The sequence below is a fragment of the Acomys minous genome (assembly GCF_964271855.1).
Source record: "Acomys minous genome assembly, chromosome: 2".
In the NCBI taxonomy this organism is placed as follows: Eukaryota; Metazoa; Chordata; class Mammalia; order Rodentia; family Muridae; genus Acomys; species Acomys minous.
Window position 1 is genome coordinate 109613399 of NC_140484.1, and position 20304 is coordinate 109633702.

Sequence of the window (20304 nt, forward strand, 5' to 3'; positions counted from 1 at the left end):
TCATCAGACATGCTTTGACAATTCATTCTATTTGCCGTCCAAGTTAGATAGTCAGTGCAAATGTTTTCACAGAAACAAAAGTCTATGGGAAATGGGATTGGAGTTAAAATAAATCCACAGATCAGTGTGAGGCTTGCTCGGACCTCTACAATATGGTCTGATCAGTTATGAACCATAAATATGTCTTTTCATTGATCTAGGCCCTTTGGGATTTTCCAATAGATTAATCTAATTTTCCCTATAGAAAAACAAATCTTGGAGAAAGGGTGATGATGTTACCGGCTGGGATATGAGAAAAGGCTCAGAACAAACCTATTAGAGTGAAGAACATAGGCTTTGTGTATGTTTGGCAGTGGTGTAGCGTTTGGGCTAAGCCCTAGTGGGAAAGGAACCAGTTGTAGTTGTCTGTAGATCTGAAACAAAGCTGTGTCCTACACTGCCAGGCTTCTTTCTACACAGGTGGGACAGGCAGTGCAGGAAGCGTACAAGAACCAATTAATAACCCTTTCTCTATCAAGCAAAGTCTAAGTGGCTTAAGGCTTTCTTTGGCTTCCATTTCAATAAGTTTATGTAAAACTTTGGAAGGAACCATTTGAACTTGGGTTTGGGCTTATATTCTTTCTTCAGTCTTTTGGGGTTTTGAGAGCAGGGCTGACTGTTTAGCTGTTTCTTGAATCACGTGCACCAGGCATAATGTCTGGGATTTTCTGTATCTTGCCTTAGTGAGCAAGTCTGACGCAAAATGAACCCCTTGCTGTTAAACAGGAAGGAGCTGTGTCTGGGTAGAAAGGGTGTTTTCCAGCCGCTGCTGCTGCTGCTGCTGCTGCTGCTGCTGAGGGAGCAGCCACAGGTTGAGGTGTGCAAAGGGGCTCAGGGTTCTTAGAAACATCCTCACTTCTGTATCCTGCCACGTGGGGCTAATCGGATGCTCCATAGTAATGCCATTTGTGATCTGCACTGCGGGCCCCACATCAACAGGAGGTCTCTCCCTGATGTTGGGGCTTGTATTTCCTCAGCTATGCTGTAAGCGAGTCCTGGTCATCTCCTGTCTTTACCTTCCCCAGAGTTAAAGGGGATAAGGCAGCACCCTTTATCGCCCAGCTTGCCGTGTGGATGCTGGGATCTGGACTCCACTTCTCATGATGTGTAGTAAGGACTCTTACCTGCTGATCCATCTTTCCAGATTCATCTTCATTTTATTTATGATTTGGATTTTTGCCTAACATTTTCTTAAGCTAAAGGCTATTGTAATGGTCACATGTAGTTCACTTTTCTTAGGGGACAGGCTACAGTAATGGCCATATGGTGTTCACTTCTTACTTTCTTGTTTTTTCAAGGCCAATATCTGAACTGAGAATATCAAGATTATTCAAGTCCTCTCCTGAACTTTCTACCTTTTGCCTTTAGCCAGTCCTCCCCCACATATCCAAAAAATTTCAGTCAAGGGAACTCATTGATAAGGACTTGGTAGAACAGGACAGCAGGTAGCTAACTACAACAGTTTGCTCACAGGACACACTTGTCTTCCTGAGGTTTTGGAATCCTTAACCTTAGCTCATCTTACATTTAAACCCTAAGTCAGCCTTTTACCTTAGCAGTTCTGAAAAAGTGTTGTGAAATGGGACTCTTATTGTGAAAGGACAGCCCCTTTAGGAGGAGGAGCCGAAGGTGCAATGTGTGTTTGTGTCTGTCCATGTGTGAAATTAGTTTGGGATAGAGGGGAAAAATCAACAGAGGAGGTAAGTTCCAGAAAGTTAATGATAAGCTAATTCTTTTTGTTAGCGTTTGTGAAAGAGGCTTTCAGAAAAGTTACAAGTTTTTTTATACATTTTATCAGAACATATTAATTGCACAACACAATGGTTTCTGGGTGTGACATTTGATATGGGCACTCATGTACTATGGTCACATTCACCATATTGCCTTCTTGCCTCATCTTGCTTTATTCTAGTCCTTATTTCCTAATGGTTCCACTCTGTTCCTAAGTCTTCCCACTAAATTTTATGTCGGAGAGAAAACATGCAAACTGTAGAAAGCTATCTGAGTCTGGCTCATTTTGCTGAACAAGATCTCCAGTTCTAAGCATTTTCCTGCGAAAAACCAATTTGATTCCTGTTTCTGGCTGAGTAATACCTCATTATATATAATATGGATTATATATATGATTTTTGTTAACCATTCATCTACTGATAGGTATCTTGGCAGATTACATAATGTGGTTATAATAAATAGTACTGCAGTAAACAGTGTAATCCCAGTACTTGGGGAGGCAGAGGCAAAAGCAGGTGGATCTCTGTGAGTTCAAGGCCAGCCTGGTCTACAAAGCAAGTCCAGGACAGCCAATGCTACACAGTGAAACCCTGTCTCAAAAACAAAACGACAACAATAACAAGAAGAAGAAGAAGAAGAAGAAGAAGAAGAAGAAGAAGAAGAAGAAGAAGAAGAAGAAGAACAACAACAACAACAACAACAACAACAACAACAACAACAACCATCACCACCACCACCACCACCACCAAAACATAATGTGCTGTTGTTTATATAGCGTGCTAACTTTGGTTCTTTGGGCTATATTCTTATGAGTTATGCTGGCTAGTTTTATGTCAACTTGGCACAAGCTAGAGTTATGTGAAAGGAAAGAACCTCAGTTGAGAAAATGCCTCCATAAGATTTGGCTTAAGTCATTTTCTTAATTCGCGATTGATGGAGGGAGGGCCCAGCCCATTGTGGGTGGGGCCATCCCTGGGCTGGTAGTCCTGCGTTCTGTAAGAAAGCAGACTGAGCAAGCCAGTAAGCAGCACTCCTCCATGGCCTTTGCACCAGCTCCTGCCTTCAGGTTCCTGTCCTGTTTGAGTTCCTGTTCTGACTTCCTTTGAAGATGAACAGTAATATGGAAGTGCAAGCCAAATCTTTTCCTCCCCAAGTTACTCAGTTATGGTATTTCATCACAGCAATAGTAACTAATAGTAACTAAGACATGAGTAATGTAGTTGGATTATATGGCAATTATAGTTTTAGTTTTTTTTTTTTTTAAAAGAGCTTCATACTGATTTCTATAGTGACTGGACTAATTTACATCACCATGAACAATGTATAAGCTCTTGCCTTTTCCCATATCCTCTTCGCCATTTATTATTTGTTTCCTTCTTTCCTCCCTTGTGACCTCCCTCCATTCCTTCCTCCCTCCTCCCTTCCTTTCTGTGTGCGGATGTACATGTGTGTTCAGGTACATATGCGAGAGCCATGTGACTAGGTTTTTGTTTCTGTTCTGAGACAAGGGGTGTGTCTCACTATGTAGTGTTTGTATAATGGATTAACTAAGGTAGAAGTCTTTCCCTGACTGTTGGGGCACAGCTGGAATAGACAGGTATGAAGAAGACGCTGAAATTATAGAATTGTTTCCCTTTGTTTCCTGGTCACTACAGTGTGAGGTTTCTGTTTCTCCACACCCTCCTTGCCTTGATGTACTGAGTTCTTTGAAGCCTCTAAAGTAATTTTCTTCCCTTAAGTTCATCTGTTTCTTACAGTAATAAAAAAAAAAAAACCCACAATAGATCTACTGTTGCTTCGGGGAAGGTGTTCCTATTCTTTCATGTCCAATAGGGTTTGTTTTACGAAATGGTACATCCATGTTTGCCATGGACATGTTTATGACTATTGTGATTTCTTGGTGTATTGTTCTTTTCACAACATACAGAGATCCTTGGTTCTAATTTTGGTTAGAAGTCTGTTTGTCAGATGTGAGTACTCTTACTCTCACTTCCCTCTGGATTCCATTTTTCATTCTTGCATGTTCAGTTTGCATCTGGGAAACTGTGTTTCTTGCAGAAAGCAGACAGTTGGACCTGTTTTTAGATCAAATCAGACAGACTGGCTTTTGACTAGGAAATTAAAAGCATGTATATTCAGGTCATAATCAAAAGGTAGGGAGAGGTTCCTATCCAATGAGTTCCTAGCATTCTGCAGTTTTTCCTAATGTGTGAGTTTTCCTTGATTTTCATTTTTTTCTCATTTATTCTACCTTGTACTCTTCTCTGTCTAGGAATGATTTCTTCAAGTATCTTCTTCAGGATTGCTTATCTTAGGGTTTCTATTGCTGTGAAGAGACACCACGACCACGCCAACTTTTATAAAGGAAAGCACTTAATTGGGGCTGAATTACAGTTAAGAGGGTTGGTCCATTGTCATGGTGGGAAGCATGGCAGCACGCAGGCAGACATGGTGTTGGAAGAGCTGAGAGAGTTCTACATCTGGATTGCCAGGCAGGAGGGAGCGTGCCACAGGATAGAGCTTCTGAAACCCCCAAGCCCACCTGACAGGGACACACTTTCTCCAATAAGGCCACATTTATTCCAGCAAGGCACCCTAATCTTTTCATATAGTGCCACTCCCTATTATGCCTAAAGAGGCCATTTTCATTTAAACTACCACTATCCATGGGGAGCTGTCATGTATAAATGGTATGGTGTCGCTCTGAGTTGAGAAGAGCTCAGCTAAGTGCTGCTGGCCTGCATTCTCTCATCTGACCCAATTGCAACAACTGTTCCAGAAGTTAGGAAGTGAAGAGTGAGATGGGGAGCCGCTCAGGAAAGCAGTGCATCCGTATCCACTAACATGGGCAACGAAGCAAAACTCTGCTCTGCCTGTTCTCTCTGGTCCTGTAGGAGGTGGCCGACCACCTTTTCTCTCCCAAGGGCTTGTCTCATGGCTAGAAAGCATTCTCTCGGAGAACAAATAGGGTGGTGCTTTTTCCTAGAATAAGAGCCTCCCTTATTTGGGCACAGTAGGGTATGTCTTATAGACTTACATGACTTACAGAATTTTGAAGGCAGAGGCAAGAGAATCTCAAGTCCAAGGCCAGCTTAGATTAGATTGCAATAGCCTGTGTCAAGCAAAACCAAAACCTTAGAAACTTCAAGTTCACCCCCCCCCACCCCCAAGCACCCTTCAAACCTTTTACACTGGAGCCCCAGAGTCCATCCTTGTGCTCTCTCTCTCTCTCTCTCTCTCTCTCTCTCTCTCTCTCTCTCTCTCTCTCTCTCTCCCTTCCTCCCTCTCAGCAGATGAGGTTTCCACAGGGAGCCACATCCCTCCCTTCAGTTCTCTCACTTGTCTGCATGGGCACATCACCAGAGGAGACGACAGGTGACCCCGCCTAGGCAACAGTCCAGAGCAATCGCCTTAGCGTCTCTAGGGGTGGGCTCTGGACATCAGTTTTTCTTGTCCAGTTTTCATGAAGAATTACATGTGGATTCTTACATTTTGGTGTTGGGGACTGAACCCAGGGCTCTGCCTTCCCAAGGCAAGAATTCTGCCACTTAGCTAAATCCCCAATGGCCACAGCTCTGTTTGGTGGCTTGAACCTGAGAGAGTGGAGGCTAAAAATGAGGTGGACCAAAGTCTCATGCAATAGCCAACTTCACTCAGAGTGTCAGGCAGTTTTTACTCTGAGGGTATTCTCGAGGGTTAAATAAGGTCATATGAGCAACGGTCACGTGAGTCCAGGCTGTGCAGTGACTAGTGCAAGGTCACGTGAGTTTTGACTATATACAGCCAGGAGGACACCTTGTGCTTGAAAACATTCTGAATAATAATGGACGAGATGAAGAGTGATCTAAGTAAACCCCACTCCTCTATTTCACCTGGGAGCGGCACATTCCAAGAGCACTCCACATTACAGAGGAACGGAGGTTACAAGACTCTTGAACTCTTGCCTGGTTTACTTGGAGTTTCCTCCCAAGGTCTCAGAAAGCTCTTCACACGGCATCATTCCTGGACTATGTTGTGACAGCTGACTGTGCATGTGGACTCTGGACCCTCAAAAATAGCATCCACAAGCTAGCCAGGGTCACTATCATCTAGTGGAAACGCAGACTTTCAGACATACTGAGTCACCAATTAGAAAGTCTGGGGCTGGGCCTACCAACATGTGTTTTTTATTTTTTATTTTAAGTTTTAAATGATTACTCGTGTTTGTGTTTGTGTGTGCGTGTGTTCACTGGTGTATGGCCATGCTGGGATCTTCCTTGGTTGCTCTCCATCATAGTTTTTCAGACAGAGTCTCTCACTAAATCTGGAGTTCAAATTTGGCTAGACTGGCTAGCCAGGAAGCTTCATGGACCCACCTGTCTCTGCCACCCATCACTAGGCTTACAGACACTCACTGCCATGCCTGGCTTTTATCTGCCTGCCGGGACCTAAACCCAGGCCCTCATACATGTGCAGCAAGAACTGATTGAGCCATCTCCCTACACACTTTGTTTTTTGTTTTTTTTTAAGTTGTCAAATATACATAATACACTTATTATTTCAACCAGTTGTAAGCAGATACTTCTGTAGCTTTAAATCTACTGCTATCTGTACCCAAGCTGTCTTCATCATCCCAGTAATAAGACCTACCTATTGATCAATGACCTCTTTTCCCTCTTCTCCCATCTTCTGGTACCTTGTAGTCTACTTCCTGTCTACAATTTGCCCCTTCTATGACTGCCACATAAACAGACTAATGGCAGCGTTTGTCCTATTTGATCCGGCTTGTTACACTAAGCACGCTTTTCCTGAGGTCCAGTCCTGAAGTGTTGCCGTGTATATAAAAACCTTCATTGCTTTTCATGGCTGAATGAGGAGCAGCCAGTGTGTCAGGAGGCGCCCCAGGTGATTCCGATGTGCGTGCGAGTCGGAGCAACGCCACTCCGATATTATCCTACACAGGGTGTGATGAGGAGCTTGTTAAAGTGCAGCTCTGATTCATTAACTGACTTATTAGCCGATTCATTAGTGCAGCACACGATGCCGCACTTCTGACAAGAACCATGTGGTGAGGCTGGGAACTGTAGCTTGAGGCGTCCGGGCTATGCCAGTCCCCGTCCGGGCTAGGCTAGTCCCGTACAGCCAGGCAGAGGCTGGGGTTTATTTCTCACCTTGTTAATGTGCATAACAAGGTAAGGTCCCAAGCCCTCATGCTTCAGCCTCCCGACTTTGAAGAAGACAGCCATATTCTCACTGGGTGCTTGGATAGGAGGAAGACTTGTTAGCGGGTGCAGTGTTAACTGCCACAAAGATGGGAGCAATATGGCGGGTGTCCAGTCCAGTGACTTGACTCTAACTTCTCAGAAGTGAAGCTGGCTGAGTCCTGAGAAGCGAGACTTTAGAACTGAGAGGGCCTGGACTGCATCCTCCATCTTTCTTCCCGGCTGGTTATATCTGATACAATACAGTGGGGCAGAGTAAGTGAAGAACGGAAGAGCTGCAGGACCACTCTTCTTTGAAATGATCCCAGGGTTACATTTCCAAAAAACGAAACAAAACAAAACCAAAACCAAAAAACAAACCAAGCTATTAGTCACCTCTGCCTTGACTCTCAGTCTGGGGACACTGCCAGATAAAACTACCAGGGACCACCCCAAGCCGTTCCCATCCTATCTGCCCTCTGAGCTGTCACTTACCTGTGACAGTCTCCCTGTTCAGAAGCAATGTGGTAGTGCGCGTAATCCTGTGGGAGCTTTTCTACTTTGTAAATAGAGCTACAAGGTCGTAGAGAAAAGGGGAGAGGCGCGTGATGAGGAAGTCGTGGTTTGTTCTTGCAATGAACTGTTCAGTATCTAGAAGAGGTGCTTTTGAGGAATTTCTTTAATGCTGTTGAAAAGGTGTTCAGGATCAAAAAGAGGAAAAGGGCCTCCATGACATGTGTTTGCATAAACACACATGGCTGTGAATATACTTACATATTCTTGAGAAATTTTAAGCATTAAGTATGAAGAAAACAAGGAAATATACTTTAAATAATAGTGGTATGTTGCATAGTCTTATGTCAACCTGACAGAAGCGAAAGTTATCTTAAAGTAGGAACCTCAATTCAGGAATTGTCCCCCAATAAGATCCATCTGTAAGGCATTTTTTTTCTTAATTAGTGATTGATGGGTGTGGGGGGGCATCCCATTGTGGGTGTAACCATCCCTGGGCTGGTGGTGCTAGGTTCTACAACAAAGCAGGCTGAGCAAGTCATGAAGAGCAAGCCAGTGAGCAGCATTCCTCCATGGCCTCTGCATCAGCTCCTGCCTCCAGGATCCTGCCCTGTTTGAGTTCCCGTCCTGACTTTCTTCAGGGATGGATGGTTACCTGGGAGTGTAAGCCAAATAAACCCTTTCCTCCCCAACTTAGTTTTTGGTTATTGTGTTTCATTGCAGCCATAATAACCCTAACAAAGACACATGCATTTGCATCGCATCCAGTGATTTGTATGATGACTTGTATGATGGTAGTAACATCCATGATGAGGGTGGGGGCCATAGGAGCTAAGTTTTGTGCACTTGTAAATGGGTACACAGAAGGCGTATGGGTATTAGGAATTAGTATTAATTCAACTAGTTGGTTGTAAATGTGACATGGTAATTATAACTCTCATGTTTGTCACATTTGTCGTTGTGAGAAATAGTTTAAAAAACAAACCAAAACAGCTTAAAGCATTACAATATTATCTTGGTCCATGGTTTCAGAGGGTTAGTGGCTATCATCGCATGGTAGAGAAGCTTGTGGTTCTAATTTTCCAGTTTGGCATGCTTGTACTTTATCTTTATACACCATGTTTACCAACAATTAGAAGAAGCACTGCAGGGAACAGCATACTGCAAGAAAGTGACCAAACATACAAATGTACATTTTTTTTGGTCTGTGCCTTTTATGATTAAAAAAAAAATCTTTTAATTGTCAAACACAGTACCAGCTTCCTTATGACATTTTCATGCATACTTAATTTTGGTTGATCCCCAACTCCCCTCTCCCTGTCTCCCGCTCTCCCTCTCCCTACTGCCTCCCCCTTCCCTGTAGGGTCAAACCCAGGGACTTATGAAGGCTACATTTTTACATCTTTTTAATCTTAGGAAACACCAGATTGTTTTTTTTTTTTTTTTTTTTTTTTTTTTTAATATTCAGGGGTCATTCAAGCTTTCCCAAGGCTCTTCCCTTGGAGAGAAAGCTGTGCTTTTTGGCAAACCCGCGTGCTTCCCTCTTTGTCCTCCTTCCCTGGCCCCAAGTCAGACTGGCTTCCTTGGACTACACCAAAGATACTGGCTGCTCTTTTGCCCCACGGCCTTCATACCAGGTGCGCCGTCTTCCATCAGTGCTTTGCCCAGGTGCCTGCTGGATTGTTGCTCTTACTTCCTTCAGGTCTTTCTGGTAAATGACCTTCTCATCAAAGCTATTCTTAGAAGCCCTGGTCCTGTAACATTTTTTAGTCTCCCCACTCCTATTTTCTCACCAGCAAGCCCTGTTGTCAAATAGCCCATATATTTTATTTTTAAATTTCCTTATCACTTCTGTTGCCCACTGTAGTGTAAGCTCCACCAGTGCAGAAGTTTTGTCTCTGTTGTCACTCTCGTTGCTCTAGAACATTCCAGAGTAACTCCTGGCACTGACACTTGAAAATTAATTGGTAAATAAATGAACAGAAAAAACACACTCTACTTTCATCCTACGAAATGATAAAGGGTAGAGATCTTGTAAATAAACCCCGAATTCTACTAACAAGCTAAACAGAAAACACTCAGAGCTAAGGCGCTTGCTGTTCTCCCGATAGTATGCTTAGCTTCTGCTGCTTCAGTGGTATATAAATTTCATTTTAAAGAAACCAGAATCTATACAGCCATGCCAGGAACACTGTACTATTGGGTGGGTGTGCTCAGAAGAATGGGCAGCTTAGTTGTGGAGTGACATTATGGCTTGTTAGTAGGGAGTCAGTAATGGCTTCCTGGAAACATCTTGAGAAAGCTCTAAATACCAGTAAAGCATCGATTCCCTTAGCATGCATTCATTGCACATCTGTAATGTGATGGGATACGGTACAGGGAGCGAGCAGGATGTCACCTCTTGCCTGAGGAGGTGTGCAGACTGGCAGGGGTGCCCGTGACTAAACAACAGTGAAGTTGCTAGCGTTTAGGCTTGAAGTGTTCCCCAAAGGCTTAGTTGCTGTCTTGGCACCACGTGGAGATGGTGGGCTGTTTAAAGAAGCTTTGTGGTAAGTTGAGCATCATTTAGGGAGTACCCTTGAAGAGGACACAGGGGCCCCAGCTGTTTCCCTGTCTCTATTTTCCAGCCATGTTGTATGTGGTCTTGCATGTTTTGATCTGATATAATACTACAGTCCAAGGCCAACCCGTTATGGACTGAAGCTTCTACACTGTGAGCTCAAGCAAAAATATTTTCATAAGTTTCTTATCTTGAGTATTTGCTATAGTAATGGAAAGCTGATTAAGAGCAGCAATGGGGTGTTATGGAAACACAAAGGAGAGTCGGCTAACTCAGGCTTGGAACAGGAGGGTTAGGAAGGCCATCTGGTGCAAGTAATACTTTGAAGAAGTAAAAGTAATATGTCAAGTGGTTAGAGATGATGATGATGATGATGATGATGATGATGATGATGATGACGACGACGATGACAAGCAGTAGAGGCTGAGAGAGGTTCTCCCAGAAAACACCCAGAGTACTCTCAAGATAGCTGGAAGGCTTAGTGTGGTTTGTGTGCAGACTTTAAACTATGCATTATGTCCTAAATTTCTTTGCTTCTTATCACCTTCAGCCATTGTGTGAGCCAGTATTCACTAGGCTCCTGCCACGGCTCTATAGCCAGCTCACTGTTTCTGTTTCTATCTCATTAATAATGTGAGAGGAAGAAGTAGCACCAAGTACTAGGAGCTAGCATGGCACTGCCATGGGTCATAGTATTTCCATGCTCTGGCCTGGTCCTCAGATCTTTGGTGTCCTTCTGTGTAATATAAACACATCACAGAAGAGCTACACGGTGCCATTCTGTGACCACAAAAATCAGGACAGATACTGGCTTGTGTGAGTCATGTTTGAACACAGACAAAAACATAGAAACTGTGTAAATCATAGATATATCAGGCAGATTTCTCTCTCTCCCACTGAGTTAGTGTTAATGTATGTATGTATGTATGTATGTATGTATGTATGTATGTATGTATTCATTTTACATTTCAGTTGTAGCTCCATTCCTCCTGTCCTCTCAGTCCCATCATCCATCCCTCTTCCCCTTCCCTCTCTCCTATTCCTCAGAAAAAGGAGGCTACCTTTCCATCCACCCCAACTCATTACGTCTTATCAGGACTGCGTGTGTCCTCGTCCCCTGTGGCCTGGCAAGGGAGTCCTACCAGGGTGAAGTGATCAAAAAGCTGGCAACAGAGGCCATATCAGAGACAGCCCCTGATCCACTTACTAGGGGACCCACATGAACTGAGCTGCCCATCAGCTACATCTGTGGAGGGAGCCTAGGTCCAAAACATGTGTGTTCCTTGCTTGGTGATTCAGTCTCAGCAAGACCTTCTGGGCCCTGGATAGTTGGCACTGTTGGCCCTTTTTGTGGAGTTCCTGTCACCTCCAGGTCCTTTTCTCCTTCTCCCATTTCTCCACAAGACTCCCTATGCTTGACTCCCTACGTAAGACACCTGCAGTTTGACTGTGAGTCTCAGCATCTGTTTTGAAGCCCCGCTGAGTGAGCCTCTCAGAGGACAACTCTGCTAGGCTCCTGTCTGCAAGCATAGCAGAGTATCCTTAATAGTGTTAGGGGTTGATTCTCTTCATTAAGGTGGTTCTTGGGTTGGGCCAGGCGTTGGTTGGCCACTCCCTCAGTCTCTCCTCTATCTTTATCTCTGCGCATCTTGTTGGCAGGGTAAATTTTTGGTCAAAGTTCTTGTAGGTGAGTTGGTGTCTCCCCCTCTCTACTAGGAGTCTTGCCTAGTTAGACGGTGTTCTCTTCAGTCCCTATGGCCCCTCATAGGAGTCTCTGAAGTGGATTTTAGCCACAGTACAGGATAAACATAATACAATGCACAGACTTTAGGTCTGTAACAAGGAGGATCCAAGGGAGGATGCTTAAATCTCATCCAGAAGGGGAAATGCAATAGACAGAGGTCATGGTTGAAGATGGGCAACAAGGTAGGAGAGGGAGTGCAGAGAGCTATCAGGATGGAGATCAGACCTGGGGGTGGGTGGGGAAGAACAGAAGGCCTGTAGAGAAAAGAGAAACCATGGGCCGAGGCACCTCTGTGACAAGCTGGAGACCTAAGTCAGGGTAAGCTTCTGGGAGGATCTGAGGGGGACTCTAGTGTTAACTTCTTTACCAGTCAGCTTTGGTCTTTATTATTTTCAGCTTTGGATAGGATTTATTAATTAGCCCCTGCTTTTGAAGGCATCTAAGTGTGAACCCCACTTCTTTGAACTTCTTTAGAAACTCCTAAGCTAAGACCAAATCTTAAGTTTGTAGCTCCTCCCTGTTGAAGGATGCCCCGTTTTTCATGATTATGTTCCCCCATGGCCAGCGAGATGGGCTGGTCTGTAATGTGCTGTAATGTGCTGCTGCACAGGCATGAGACCCTAGTTGGATTCCTTGCATTTACATAAAATGCTGTGTGTGGTGGCACACACTTGTAATTGCAGAGTTGGAGGATGGAGAAAGACAAATCCTGTGCTCCCAGGATAGCCAGCCTAGCCTAGATAGTGAGCCCCAGGTCCTAGAGAGACAGAGACAGTGTCTTAAAAGAAGAAGAAGAAGAAGAAGAAGAAGAAGAAGAAGAAGAAGAAGAAGAAGAAGAAGAAGAAGAAGAAGAAGAAGAGGGTGGATGGCACCTGAGAGGCAACAGCTGCTACTGGTCTCTGATCTCCACACACATGTGCAAGGGAACTTGCACACACAATAAGAACAACATAATACAATTGAGAATAATTCTCTCCCCTACTGTTAATAGCCGACTTGGTTAGTCACTGGTGGTTTTAGGCTTGTGCTAAAAAAAAAAAAAGCAACTGGACAACACTCAAATCGACTTGAGATATTTTTCTATCGGAAACCTTTCACTTTCTGAGACAAAACTGAACTCTCTCTCTCTCTCTCTCTCTCTCTCTCTCTCTCTCTCTCTCTCTTCCTTTCTTTGTTGCTAGGCTTTTGCCAACTGCAAAGTCCCAAAGTTTCGTTCTCCTGTGCCATTTGGCTCTCTGACTCACAGGCACAAACTGTCCCTGTGAGTCAGCTGTATGCCAGGCATCCTTCTCTACACTGGTCCACGTGGACTGCTGGGCGAAGAAAGGACTGAAAAGAGAAGTGCAGGCAGGAGTTAGTCACGTTAGGTGTGAGGCTTCTTTAGTACGCGCAAGTGAAATGGAGTTGGGGAGGACAAAGAGTACAATGTACGGCCTTATTTCTGGTTTGAGTGGCTGTTCTGGCTGTGCAATATCATTTTCAGGGAGAGGGAAAGTATGCTAACAAAGATTGTAAGAAAGGAAGTCCCGTTACTGGGGGGTGGGGGTGGAGTGGGGGTGGGGTGGGGGGCTGGAGAGCAGCTTATTTGCTGATGAGGTGTCTTTCTTAAAGTATCTTGGGAAAGGACCTCCACTCCAGCCCCCGGGGACTGGGAAGTAACTGGGTCCTCCCTTCGGCCTGTGGACACGGGCCCATTGCTGTGGGAAATTGGGATAAATAAGCTACCTACTGCAGGTTCTAGTTATGTCTTTAAGGGAGACAGATTTCCGTGGAGTCAGTAACTTCTTTCTCATGGCCTTCTGGGCTTAAATAAAATGATGATTAGAAGCAATGTGAGAACAGCTGCCATCTGCCACCGCTCTCATTGGTAACTCATTTACTTTTTATAATAGGCTTGCACATATATGAATTGGGTTAGAATGTGCTGCTTGTGTTCGGGGGATCCAATAAATGACTTGCTTTTGTGTTACAACCCTCAGAAGTAAATTATTCAGTATTCATTGCTTGTAGGGCTTAAAGAGAAACTAAATTTATTTTGATTCCTCCACCCTTCTCTCTAGGACATGCTTTAATGTTCCCATCACAGAGACTTCGCCGAATTGACTAATTGTGTGTTTTGCATATTTATAAACACTTTGTTATTTATTAATGGATCATCGCAGAGATAAAATTAGCACTGTCTTCACATCAGAGCCATTTCTCAAAGGCGCTCTGACTTGCAGCGGCAGGTTTGAGATTTGAGCGCATATAATGAAAGCCCAGACGATTGTTTTCTCAAGTAAATCCCAGCAAGGGGCAGGAGCTGCCCGGATGCAATTTATCAGGCTCGCTCTTCAAAGATGCGCTGTCCAATATGGCTTTGCAGAATTTAAATTAATTAAAGTTAAATAAAATTTAAAAATTCAGCTCCTCAGTCATACACACCATGTGTCAAGTGCTTCAGCAGCCACGTGCAGACAGTGGCTTCCATCTTGGAGAAGGCAGGGTGTGTCTGTCTGCCATTGAATTTCCACTGTACAATGCTGCTCTGGATAGTGTAGGAATTGGTCCTTCTATGCCTCCCTGGATAGGTATAACTGAGTCCTTGTGCGCAGACTGGCTGGAAAGGCAGAGGGGTTATAGTTCAAATTCTGACTATAGCTAGAACTTAGTTGCTTTCTACTAAAAATTCCTTGGTCCCATTATTGTCCATTCTCACCTGAGTTTAGTGCTGCAACCTTCCGACTGGTCTCCATCCTTGGGTCTCTAAATCTCTTCTCCATATGTCAGCCAATATGATCCTGCTCAGAACCATCCAGTGGCTTTGGATCTCATGCACAATAAAAGCTGGCATCCTTCCAATGACTAATCAGGTACTCTCTCTGATTCACAACCATTTCCAGAACTCATATCTTCCTATATTCCTGTTTTCTGTCCTCTAGCCACACTGACTTCTCATCTTTTTTCCCTGTCGAGGGCCGTACCCTTTTCTCATAGCAAATAGTTTTATGCCAGATGTCTCTGAGTGCCTTATTTTTCTACATCCTCCAGATTAGAAAGAAGCCATCCCTCTGTGCCCTGTTTATAAGCTCAGCTCTTCCCTGGCAACTTTGCTCTTCTATTCTCTTTCCCGCTGCGTGACATGTCTCATTATCACAATGCCATGCTTTACTTTCGTATTCCTCCACTAGAGTGTAGGCTCCACTGGGCAGGTGTTTTGTCTGGCTTTTTCACTACTCTACCTCTGAGCTATAGTGTCTGGCACATAGGAGAGGCGCATCAAATATTTATTGGGCAAATGAATGGGGCCTGTGACTCAGGAAGAAGTGGGGGAATGAGGTGAGTGGGAAGACATGCTACCTCATTATAGATGTGAAGTTTTAGGCATGTTGCTTAAATTCGTGGAACTCATTTTCTCCCCTATAAGACAGAAATGATAAGAGCTGCCTGGAAGACTGTCATTGGGATCAATTAGGGCATCCCTGGTAGAGTCTGAACACACACTGGTAATTCAGGACCAGTGAGATTTGATGTGGGCTCTTTTTAAAAAAAAATCTGTGTCTATGTGAAAAGAAAATGCTAGTGTTTCCTCTCATGGTACATTTTTAAACACCATGCTTTTGTTTGAATAAAAAGCATTACATATACAAAAATTAGACCATTTCAGTGATGATCCTATAGATAAGTTTGGCTATGAGATTAATTTCTCATATATGCAATGGTTTTTGGATGCAAAGAACTTTTGTTGATGCTGGTATTCTTTGGAAAAAATTAAAAATACATTTACTTTATGTGTGTGTGTGTGTGTGTGTGTGTGTGTGTGTGTGTGTGTGTGCACACGTGCTATGGCATGATTATGGTAGTCAAGAACTTTGGGAGTGAATTCTCTTCTTCCACCATGTGTGACCTGAGGGTTGAATCCAGGTCATTAGGCTTGGTGACAAGCACCTTCATCCACTGAGCCATCTCTCTCACCCCCATTGAAATTATTCTCATGTTGATATTCTATAAGTGAAAATTTTATTCAAGTTCCACCAGAGAAAAGTAGTGGGAACAATGGAGGCTTGCTTATGACGCGGTTCTGTGTGATGTGGTGGTGTGAGTCTGCCAAGCTCAGAGACTCGACCCATATGACATTTCAAGAGGGAACTGGGTGTCAGAGCACAGAATGTAGTCTGTTCTCCAGGGTTAATGCCATTTTGAGTATTATCATTCTTTTAAGAGTCCTATTCTTTGTGGTTTGTTCCTAGGTTTATATTTCCATATATTGGGGAATAGAGCAGAGTTTCACCAGGAAAATGAGATGCACTCTTACTGCTTGATACAAAGGCGAGGTGGATGCATGGGAGCTGGGACTGGACATGGGAAGGCTGTGGGGGAGATGGCCAGCAATGAGAAGCCACCCCATGGCAGCCTAGAGGGACAAGGAAGGCCAGTGCAGGTGTCACCAGGCAGAGAGAGATGACAAAGGGTTTGTCTGGATAGCAAGATCAGTGCAAGTAGTGATGCTGTTTTTAGAGAAACCACCAAAGCACAGCAAATCTAACCAAAGCATACCAAGCCTGGAAAAGAACTCCCTTTCTCAATTGGACCTCCACTGGCAGAATGACATGAGAGATGGGGAACATGGCCTATGGGGGTAAGCCCCTCCCACTGTGCACATACATGTATGTACATGAACACTCACACCCACACACTAGCAATATGGAGCACGACAGGCTGAAGAATGCTTCTAAAGGCAAATTCAACAAGGCACAGCTCAGGATAACTTTACAGATGCAGTTTCAGTTTCCCAGCATCCATTCCCTTCCCGTCTATCTTGGTATAACAGATTGCGTGGGCTGAACACACATCTGGTTGCATAGGAGGGCTCTGCTTAACTTAAATGTCCAAGTTAAAGAAGGTACAGATCCTTACTCCTTATGATATGCAGCTCAAGCAATGGCCTAAGACAAAGGACTGCAATCCCTTTCCAGGCTTTAGGGGTCGTTAGCTCCCCCTACAGGAAAGCCACAACAAAAACACCGGTCATACATGCTCCTAAGGGCTGTTGTAGTAGGGTCAGGATAAGACGCGGAAACCAGAGCCAGTGCAGGGCAGGTGTCACATCACAGGGGTTTCAGATGCCTCCTTTCTTGCTCAAGGCTATTGGAGTCTGGCTTTTATTTATAACTAACAGTACTAAAAATAACTTAAGTTAACACCGGAGTAGGGGACCAACAGAAAAAGGGCTGGGTATTTTAGGGTACCCACATCATGTAAGCAGTAGTTACTCCTTCATAGCTGTGCATTTTTAGACTACCACAGGAGAGGACCGCAGGTGCTGCCCTGAGCAGCAAGGAGAGAGAGCGCTCTCAGACACACCCCGTGTTTGAACCAGGAGGAGAAGCAGAGGCATACTCAGAGAGATGAGCTAATGACTGTCCAGAGAGCTGTCCTTATCTCTACAAAAAGCACATGCATCCATCCTTGCTTCCAACAATGTGGGCTGAAGCTGGGGCCGAAACTGGGGGGAAAGGGGCTACTGCCCCCATGTGGCCATTCTCTTTTGAGCTGGGAAAATCGATTGCTCCAAACTTTAAAACAGCTTAAAAGAAGTTGTCTCTCTTAATAGGAGACAGGCTAAGATGGTAAATCGATTGGCTCAAATGTCTGCTCTGAATCCCGGAAGAGAAGAGCTCGGTGAATCGCTCCCTCCTCCCATAGGATGCAACGGGCCCTGTGGCGGTGCAATCCACAAGGCTCAGCACTTAGAGAGCAGAGACTAGGGCGCTTACTAACATCTCTGGAGCTTCTTGTCTGGACCTGGGTTTAGTACTAAAGGCTTCTGCCTGCTCTGGAGGTGCAAATGGAGTCCTTTGGATTTCTACATGTGACCTTCAAACAGGAGCCGCCATCAGCCTTTGCCCCTGCGTCCTTCCGGAGTTAACTCGCAGTCAGAGGTCAGCTGGGGCAGGAGGATTCAGAGGCCTCCTCTGCTGGCAGGAACAGAGGGTTCTCACTAGAGCTCACCGTTGGCATGCTGGCTGGGGCTGTAGAGTACAGAGTACGGTAGAGCAATTGGACGTGATGTTAGACCCTTCTGAAGAGTGGACGCCGGAGTCTCCCCTCTCTTCCCTTACCTGGGTGCTCTGAGTGGCCTCTGGATCAGACCTACGTCTGGTGGAGCCAGAGAGCTGAGAGGTAGCTCTGACTTTTCTGAAGGGAGCAGCAGGCATTGCAGGGAGAGTTTTTTATGAAGTATCTCTGACTTAACCTTGCAGATCTGAGGTCTTCTGGGCTGTGGGTGCCTTGGGCCAGCCCTCTTCTACTGTCCACTAGGAAGGCTTGCCGCAGTCACTCCTAATGTTTCGCTTTTATTCTGGGTCACGTCTAGGGCAACCAGCGGCTATACTGATGTGTCTATTGAAAAAGATGTGGGACCTGCTAAAGTTGTTTTTTCCCCTGTCTTGTAGATGTAGGGGGCAGCAGGGGACAGACCTTAGCTGTTAGCTCATTCTGTGTGCTTATGTGAAACTGGGTCAAATTTCAAAGTGGCGCACATCCCAGGTGAGTCCAGCCCATGGTCGAGTGTGTGGCCTAGTGGGTAGGGGACAGGCAGAACTTCAGCATCCACAGATGCCCTTGGTGCACAAACTGCAGCTTTATATGGCTGCCTTCTTTGTGTGGTCTGTGATTATCTACAGCTTGCAAAAATGAGGTCATTGCCCACCCCTCTAACAATGAAGGGACTCAGAAGAATTCCAGCAACACTTTGGACTAAAAATCATCAGATCCCACTCCTGTTCTTGATGTGGTTGGAAGCGACTGGGGGCCTGGGATCCTCAGTGTTTCCATCTGTCAAATGAGAAGAACCCCTGTTCTTCCTTTTCATGGCTTTAGTTAGTTTGGTCAAATTCAAAGAATCTGTCAGCCTAATTTTGAATTAACTTCATCTATTGAATTTATTAATTAAAAATTTTTTTTACTTATTATAATTTATTCATTTATATCCCGATTGTTATCCCCTCACTCGCTCTTATCGTCCCGTTCTCACCCTCCCTCCTTCTTCTGCCCTATTCTCCTTCCCTAGACCTCTAACAGGGGGGTCCTCCTTCCCCACTGTCTGACCTCAGCCTATTCAGTCTCATCAGATAGCCTGCTTCCCCTTCCTCTGTGTGCCCACAAGCTCCCCCACCCCCAGCCCCATCGCCTCGGCCAAGGGGGAGTGATCAAATTGAGGGCACCAGAGTTGATGTCAGAGGCAGTTCCCGCTCCCACCCCCAACTCCACCACAGCGGACAATGAGCTGTTCACCTGATAGCTACATCTGAACGGGGGGTGGGGGGGTGTAGGTTCTCTGCTTGCAATGTCCTTGGTTGGTGCATCAGTTTGTGCAGGCTCCACTGCATGGTATATATTCACTTATAAGTGTGTGTTAGTCCAACATAGATGTCCTCTAAGAGACTCTACCTAGGGAGTGGGGCAGATACTGGAACTTGCAGCCAGACTCTGGGCAAACTGCTGAGAGTTGTATGGAAGAGCTGAGGGATAGAAGGACTCAGAGGAGTCAGGAACTTCAAAGGAGACTGTCAAGCCCATCGGACCTGGACCTGGGCGCGGGGGTGGGATGGGGGATGGGAGGCTGCACAAACTGAATTTAAAGGAACCAAAGAAGATGCTAAGAACCCATTTGAACAAAGGATAAATGTCATAATATGGGGAGACGGCTCAGTTGGCACAGCATGTGGGGACTGAGTGTAGGAAGAGAAGCCCAGGCCAGTGCAGTGATCTGGTGGCTCTGACCTATGTGGGTTCTGCAGGGCATCCTGGTAGCACCGTGGGCAGGAGGTAAGTGACTATTGAGACAGGTAGAGTCTGTAGGTGCCATCATTTGGATGTTGGGATGACTAGCTCCAAGTGAACTGGCATGAGTGATTGCAGCCCTGGGGATCTGGTCAGGGACTCAACTGTTGCAGTGTGGGTCCATTCAGGGGATAGGAAATCACAGAATCACTGGATTAAGTAGTGTCCTAAAGTAATTTTAGAAAAACATACCAATGTCACATATGTGCCCAGAAACACACATGAATAAATTGAGCAGCAAAAACATTTATGAGATTAATGGAGAAAAATCAGGCCATAGAAAAAGTATGTTTCTGATATCATTAAAATGCCAGCATGCATATGCAACAAAAATATATAGGAAAAATAGAAAGAAATGGCGAGAGAGATCTTCTCTACTAGTATTATGGACACTTTTAAAAAAATGGACTCATCTGTGTTTTCTAAATTTCCTATTATGGACTTGGATCATTTGTATGATGAATGGAAGGGGAAAAGGAATGAAGGGAAGAAGAGAGAGGAAGGGAGGGAGGGAGGGAGGGAGGGAGGGAGGGAGGGACGGAGGAAGTGTGAAGATCAGTGTTGATTGTCAACTTGACAGCATGTAGCCACTGAAGCAACAAGCCCCTGGCATGTCTGTAGGGATTGTCTGGGTTGTCCTAACTGTGCTGGGAAGACCAGCTCTGGATGTAGGTAGTTCCATTGCACGGACTGGGGCCCTGAGCTATGGAGTA